We start from the raw sequence: 7,690 nt of genomic DNA, 5'->3' as shown, positions 1-7,690 counted from the left end.
ACATGTACCTTTCTTTCTTGATGGAAGTTTGCTCTTATTCAGCCAGTCCCAAACTGGGGTGACCATTCTCAACCCTCTAACTATTGCCCAATTGCTTTAACATCCTGTGTTTTAAAAGTTTCCTAGTCTATTCTTAACAGAAAAGTTTTAAAGCATCATTCCTGTCACAACCTTCTTTCTGATCATCAGTATGGGTTCAGTCAAGGACGCTCCACTGGCGATCTGCTCATCTACCATTCACACTCCTGGTCATCATCCTTTCGGGACTTTGGCGAAAGCTTTGCCATTGCACTTGGCATCTCAAAGGCTTTCGATCGAGTCTGGCATAAATCTTTAATTTCCAAACTGCCCTCTTATGGTTTCTATCCATCTATCTGTGCTTCCATCTATAGCTTCCATTCTGGTCGTTCTATAGCTACTGTTGTAGACGGCCACCGTTCTTCTAGATCTAGCAACAGTGGTGTTCCTCAGGGCTCTGTCCTATCATCATCTCTCTTTTTTTTATTCATCAATGACCTTCTAAGCTGTATATCTAACCCTACCCACTCGTACGCTAATGATTCCATGCTTCACCTTTCCATTCGGTTCCTGCAACGTCCATCTCAGCAGTTACGTCAACAAACAATGGATGAGGCTATGGCACACCTAATGTCTGATTTGGCTCGTATGTCTGACTAGGGTAAAAATAATCTTATTGTTTTTAATGCATCAAAGACTCAGTTTTTACACCTATGAACCCGACCAAATCTTCCACAGGAGTACCCACTAATGTTTAATAATATCCAGCTCAATCCTGCATTACCCTTAAACACACCTGGGGTTTCATTCTCTCGGGACTTACCTTGTAACGATCATATTACATCTCTTGTATAATCTGCTTGCAAGAGATTAGGTGTGCGAAGCCAACTCTGCACCTTCTTTACCCCTGCACAGTTGTTGACTTCATACACAGGTTTTATTCATCCCTGTGTAGAGCACAACTCTCATGTGTGGGGAGGTTCCCTACATACAGCTCTTCTCAACAGGGTGGAGTCAAAGGATTTTCAGCCCATTAACTCTCCTCCTCTTACTGCCTCCCTTCAACCGCTATCTCTTCGCTGCACTGTTGCATCATTAACTCTTTTCTATTGCTACTTCAATGGTCACTGCTCCTGTGAACTGTCTGCTTGCATCCCTCCACTTCTGCTATGGGCACGTAGGACCCGTCTAGCAACAAATTCTCATCCATTTTCTGTCCGGCTCCCTAATGCAAGAGTTAACCGTTACACTCAGTCCTTCACTTATGCAACAGGTCAACTCTGGAACTGTCTCTTTCTGTCCGTGTTTCCTACTTTCTGTGATCTCCAGTCTTTCAAATGCAGTGTGTCCAGGCATTTCGAAATGAATGGATGTTGAACTTGGCTCTCTTTTGTATTACTTGTTTTTTTCTTGGAAGGAACGGTTTGCAGGCTCCTGGCTTTTGGCCCCTTCTTCCTTGCAATATATATATATATATATATATATATATATATATATATATATATATATATATATATATATATATTGTTCAATGGCCTATGATTTCATCATCCTTTGTGTAATTCTAACGTACAGTATGCTGCATGTTTGATCACGAGCGTGTTCTACCTCACTCCCCCCCTCCTCCCTTATAGTAGAGTAAGTCGTTCTTTCTGTTGTTCAGAGCAGGAGTGTCAACTCTTTGTCCCCTCTGGCTTCATTTGCGCGTCCTTCTTACAAGTTGTATCAAGCTCTGCCGGCCCCTATATAATGAGCTCAGTCTCTGCATTAATTGCCACTTAGATCTACTCCTCATTTTGCTCACATCTCTGTCCTCCCTTGTACAGTTGTTATTATTGTGAGTGCTCAGGAAGTCTCCAACCATCTAGCAGCTGTGTAATTTGAGTATAACTGTTATTGCATTTTTTCTTGTACTGTGTAGCATAAGGTGTTAATTCTTAGGCCTAGTAAGGTTTTTGTGATTCATGTGTTTTGGGTGTCAGCCATTATTAATAATATTTTGTATCTGTAATAATATATCTTTCATTCACTGAGCATTAGCCGGTTTTCTCATTTTATCAGGGCTGTCTTAGATAAATTTACTCTTGCTAATTTCGTGTTAATAGAGGCTATTGCAGTTAACCATATATTTAACCTGTTTTTTGCCATTACATTATCCTTATGAGTCCTGAATGTTTTATTGTTAGTTTGAGCATTAAACTTTAACTTGTAATTTTACCTAACTCTTTTGTTTTGAACCTGGAACTTTACGGGACAGTAGTGATTTTTAGTATTCTCACTTAAAGTGTACATTATCTTTCTCTGTTCCGTAACAATATATATATATATATATATATATATATATATATATAAAGGAGCTGCGTTCTTTGTTTGTCCTTGAGTCACGCCCAAATCAAGGGCCAAAGATCCCTAGACCTATATATGCTCAATCAGGGGGACCCAAGGATGGTTTTGAGGGTCAAAATTCAGATCTGGGTCAACTGAGGACACTGGTAGAGTATTCGCCTTTTAGGCCTGGGCAACGCCGGATACGCTGCAGCCCAATTTTTGGCTTGAAGAGTCACATGACCTCTAGTTCGGACATAGGCTATGTGAGGTTGACCTCGGAGGTCATTTAAGGTCACTGATTGGAGGTTGTTTGAGGTCACAGTTATACATGCTTGAATGAGTAGACCCAGCAGCCCAATTTTTGGTATGGAGCCTCACATGACCTCCAGTTCTAAATTAGGCTATTTGAGGCTGACCTCCGAGGTCATTTGAGGTCACTGGTTACAGTAAACAATTGAGCACAAACACCGTACATTAGTCTGCAAAAGCTGAAATAGAAAGTTCCTGGACCTCTTGTAATCCCTCTTCAAAAGCATTTGAGGTACACGGTCTTTCTGGAGTAGGAAGAAAGACTGAACTAGAACAAATAGGATTAGAGTAGTCGCCTTTTAGGCCCGGGCAAAGCCGGGTATCCCTGCTTGTGTCTTATTTTTACGGGAAATGAAAAGGCCATACCACGTTGAGTACACCGCTTCCCGTCCGATCAGCGAAGTTAAGCAACGTTGGGTCTGGTTAGTACTTGGATGGGTGACCGCCTGGGAACACCAGATGCTGTTGGCATAACGTTCTCCCTACGTGTCAAGTGGGGTTGGTGGAGGATAAGTGACCCTCCTTGTAAAACAATTAACTCGAAGCCCTTGGCCACCCCGTTTGGGATACATGGCGTCTGGCAATGAATGAATGAATGAAAAGGCGACAGTGCAGAGTCCATTGGAGACACACAATGGGAGCATTTGCACCACTGTCTGAGGAACTAAGAATTTGTGACATTAATTTTTAAAAACTATTGTCGAATCATCTAGGCCCTTGTTCCATAACACTGGCTTTTGCTCAACAAGAGATATTAGATGATATATGTTTATATCACTTGCCATATTAATGGAAAATAAATAACTTCAGCGCAGTTTTTTAACACATTCACCAACCATGTCAAGCTTGGGCCTTCGCAGCCGTGCGTAGAGGCGGCAGTGTGAAGAGAGACGAAAGCAAGTTCAGTCAACTAGCCATGGGACCGGACTGACGCAGTTGCCGCTGAAACGCCGTACGTGCGCTCGGCGCCTTGGCCGTACTATAAACACTAAACGCCAGTATTGACGAATGTGAGAGTCCGACGTTCCGCTTTTTCGTACCATAATTATTCTGCTGTTCACTCCAGGTGTTCGTCACCTGGTTATGGCGTAAAATAGTATTGGAATGTCACAGGAGGATAAACGCCACAAGAGACCCCCCTTTCATATAACAAATTTAAATATTCTTAAATATGATAACCGGTTTTTGCATTTATAAAAACTGAATAATTCAGAAATCAAATTTTCCCTACCAGGCTAAAATATATGAGAAATACAAGGCTGTTCATAAGATTTTACAAGACTAAACGCTTCCTTAACGAATACGAGTATACAAAAACCTATGGTGGCGACGTGGAGCGTAGTATAGAGGTAGGATATTAAATTATGCTTTCTAGTTTATTTCAGACTAACTGTGTGCTTTCTGAATAGATTTTTGAAACGGCAACTGTTTGAAAGTTTGTGTGTTAGCCAGCTCAGTGCTGTAGTTAACACATTTGAGGGCAAGCCAGTAAGCTTCTGCCTCTAGTCCAACATCATTGTGTGACACTTCATGCATATGAAAAGTCATGAATAAATGACGTGTAAGAAGTGAATATACAATATTATATTACATGGCAGAAATTACACATATCAGAGTTTGGTCAGCGTTGGTAAATGGTTTGTTTAGTTTGTATTTTTCACCTGTTTTAGTGTTCTCTCTTACAGTTAAGCTTCAGAAATTGATAATAAAAGACAAAATTTTCATCAGTACCGACAAGTATGTGCAATCACTTAAGTTCTTTCTTGAAAAATGTGATTCGTTTTTGCACCAAAATAAATTGATAAGCTGATGTAGTTAAGATAGTTGGGTAAGGTTACCAGATACCGGTATGAGTGAATTGGTTGGTTAGGATGCTGACTGAAATATTCCCTGTTTCAATCACGCCCTCATATTAGAGCATAGGTGTGTTGGCTTTAAAGCAAAACTTGTTAGTAAATGCAGATTTTTTCATGCGAATTAAAAAAAAAAGAAAAAAAATAAGCATCTTTCTATCCCAAGAGCTGTTCTTACAAATAGCTACAGGCCTGAGGAAATGGCCTGTTCCATGCATATATAATATAAAAACTAGTTACAGTAATTGGTTAGGTGTAGAACAGTCATGGAATATTGGTTAGGGTGGAAGGGTTATACAAAAGCATGAAAGGTGCAGTTAAGCACTGATTAACAAACAGAAATTAATGAGATAAATATTTAGTGAAGGAGACAAACATCAAGCATATGACCAAAGTAGGAGAAAGCTAGGAAAACAGAACTGTAAACACTGAAAATATATAAAACAGAACTGGATGAAAGTACTGTAGAAGTGGAATGATTTCTGGGAAACAAAAAGGAAAGCATGTCCAGCAGACTGGGACAGAAATAATTAGCTACAGTATATACCATGTAACTTAGGAAATCATTGCATACTGCTTGAAGGGAAAGGTAATGATAAAGAATGTGAATCTCAGAGTAGTAGAATTACTGATCTAAACTGGAAATTTACTAGTAATACCTCAAACAAGGAAGGTGACAATAATGTAGGGAAAAAACTATAGCTAGATATATAGAAATGGAAAGATCAACTGTTACAGTACACACATCTTAAACCTATGTTTTCCAATATGGTCTGCTGGTCATGGCTGGATGGCAGGTGTGGAAAGAAGCAGCTGAAAAAGAATGGAGTGTTACTGCATCCTTCTTGTGTTGGTGCTGCAATGAATGTCACCATTCAACCAGCTTTGTAAAGAAGTAAATTAGTCTCCATGCTAAAAATAATTCTCCAGTAACTCTGTATTTACATTTTGCAGTATAAATTTAGGAACACATGCTGAACTGCTGCATGAGTGAAAGTGCACATAACCTGGATAAACTGCTGTATAATTCATGACTGGTGAGCTGGCCAGGAACAACATGGAAATCTATGAAGAATGCAGTAATACATTCACTTTACTCGCATGAAATCAAGTCTTGATAATCTCCATAATTATTTTCATGCAAATAACTGCAAAATGAAGATAAATCATAATTCAGTCTAGGCTATACATCACACTATCTTGCTTATAAATGCATCCTCTTTATGCATTCTACCATCATATATACTTATTTCGTACATAGAAGTAACAATTTAGAATGGGTTAGCGAAGTGTCTGGTTTATTAAACAGAAGAAACATTCAAAATTTGCGCGCTTTTAGTGCTCTTGCAGCGCATTCCCGCCCAATCTAGCGACTGTTGTGGCATTCAAACGCCAGAACTGGGTTTCGCCAAGACTGACGGTCCAGATTTTTTATAGTAAGGATGACTGACGCTCAGGAACGTCTGACGACTGAACGTCGCCGTTGGACCGCCTAAACTCTGGGTTTTTATAGTACGGCCCAATTTGAGGCAGAATCGCAGTGACCGTGTAGTGTGAAAGCCTACAAATGAATCATTAAAAGACTGCAGTTCATGGCGCCGTGCCGCGAACGGTCACTCTCTCCTTATATGTTGGGACTGAATAGCCTAGCCTCGGGCCCCTACGCTTCTGATGTATCCAAGAGACTTACATAAGTTAGATTATTATTGTTAATCCTTTGAAGCAGAATGATAACATTTTCGGCAACCAATACCATAAAGCTATACTCAGGTGTGTGTGTGTGTGTGTGTGTGTGTGTGTGTGTGTGTGTGTGTGTGTGTGTGCTCTTCCTAGGCTATTTGATGGATTTAAATGAAATTTCCCAGGTGGCTTAGTTGGGTTCCTGGAAAGGTGTTCCACTATATGCAATTTTCTAACCATGCTTTTTTGGTGGGTGTCATCTACCCTAGGCAAATTCAGAATTGTTAAAAATAATGAAAGGAAGGCAGATATGGCACTGATATTGTAGTATATATTGTACAATGGATTCTTATCCATAACGCAATATTTGGGGAATGCGATTCTCCCAGTGATTCTTGGGGTGTCAGACCCTCCCAAGAATAAAAATTATTAGAAATAAGGGAAAGTGTGCAAATGGATTTCAACGAAACTCCTCAGGACATTTCGAATGGTAACTTGGTGATGTCCTCCACTATATGAAAATTTTCACGGTTTTTTTTAGGGGGGGTCAGACCCAGCCAAAACTTATAATGGACACAAAATAGGGGAAGGACGGTGGGCATGACTTTGATAATTATCTTAGTACATGTTGTACAATGGACTCTCATTCAACCATAATGCGATATTTGGGAAGAGTGCCCCTCTCCCCATAATTCTTGAGGGTCAGCCACCTCCCAAAAATAAAAAAGATCAGAAATGGAGGGAATACTTGAATCAAACTTCTCTGGCTAGTTTATCTGGTTACTGGAAAGGTTTTCCACTATGTACAATTTTCCTTGTACTGTACAATTATTCCCCTGTACAAACGAAAAAGGGGAAAAGAAGTGTGTGGTAATCATAGGGGCATTTGTTTTCTTAGTGTAATAGAAAAGTATATGGTAGGATACTTATTGACAGAGTTTGGAAAATAACAGAGGAATTAGTTGGGGAAGAACAGGAAGGTTTTAGGATGGGGGAGAGGTTGTGTACATAAGATACTCATGCTTAGATCTTTAGTGGAAAAGTTTCTAGAGAAGGGAAAGAAGTTGTATGCAGCCTTAATGGATTTGGAGAAAGCATATGACAGGGTGGATAGACAAGGAGTATGGAAAGAATTAAGAATATATGGAGTAGATGGGAAGTTGTTGAATGCTGTGAAGAGTATGTATGAGGGTGCTAAGGCTGCAGTGCTTGTGGATAGCAAGCTGAATTAATATTTCTATTTGAAGGTTGAATTGAAACAGGGATGTGTCATGTCCCCACGGTCGATCAATCTGTATATAAGTGAGGTTATAAAAGAGATACAGGGAAGGGCAGTGGATGTTGGAGCGGCCCTAATGAGAGAGGGCAGTGTTTGGAAACTCCCTGTACTGTTGTTTGCAGTAGATACTGTATTGTTTAGTGAAGACGAAGGGGAACTGCAAGGCTTGGCGGATGAGTTTAGGACAGTGTGTAAGAAATGGAATTTAAAGGTGAATGTAGGG

The 7,690-nt window shown here is 40.0% G+C and overlaps 1 non-coding gene across 1 annotated transcript; it reads left to right on the top strand.

The window, feature by feature from the left end:
• Positions 1–3,007: 3,007 nt before the first annotated feature.
• Positions 3,008–3,126, top strand: LOC145404239 (5S ribosomal RNA). The gene has a single exon (XR_013898168.1). It is a non-coding gene; the product is annotated as a 5S ribosomal RNA (ribosomal RNA).
• The last annotated feature ends 4,564 nt before the right edge of the window (positions 3,127–7,690 follow it).

Source organism: Coenobita brevimanus, chromosome 62, assembly GCF_032717465.1.
Source record: "Coenobita brevimanus isolate Jiangsu-jjx chromosome 62, ASM3271746v2, whole genome shotgun sequence".
In the NCBI taxonomy this organism is placed as follows: domain Eukaryota; kingdom Metazoa; phylum Arthropoda; class Malacostraca; order Decapoda; family Coenobitidae; genus Coenobita; species Coenobita brevimanus.
This window is presented reverse-complemented; position numbering and strand designations above follow the sequence as displayed.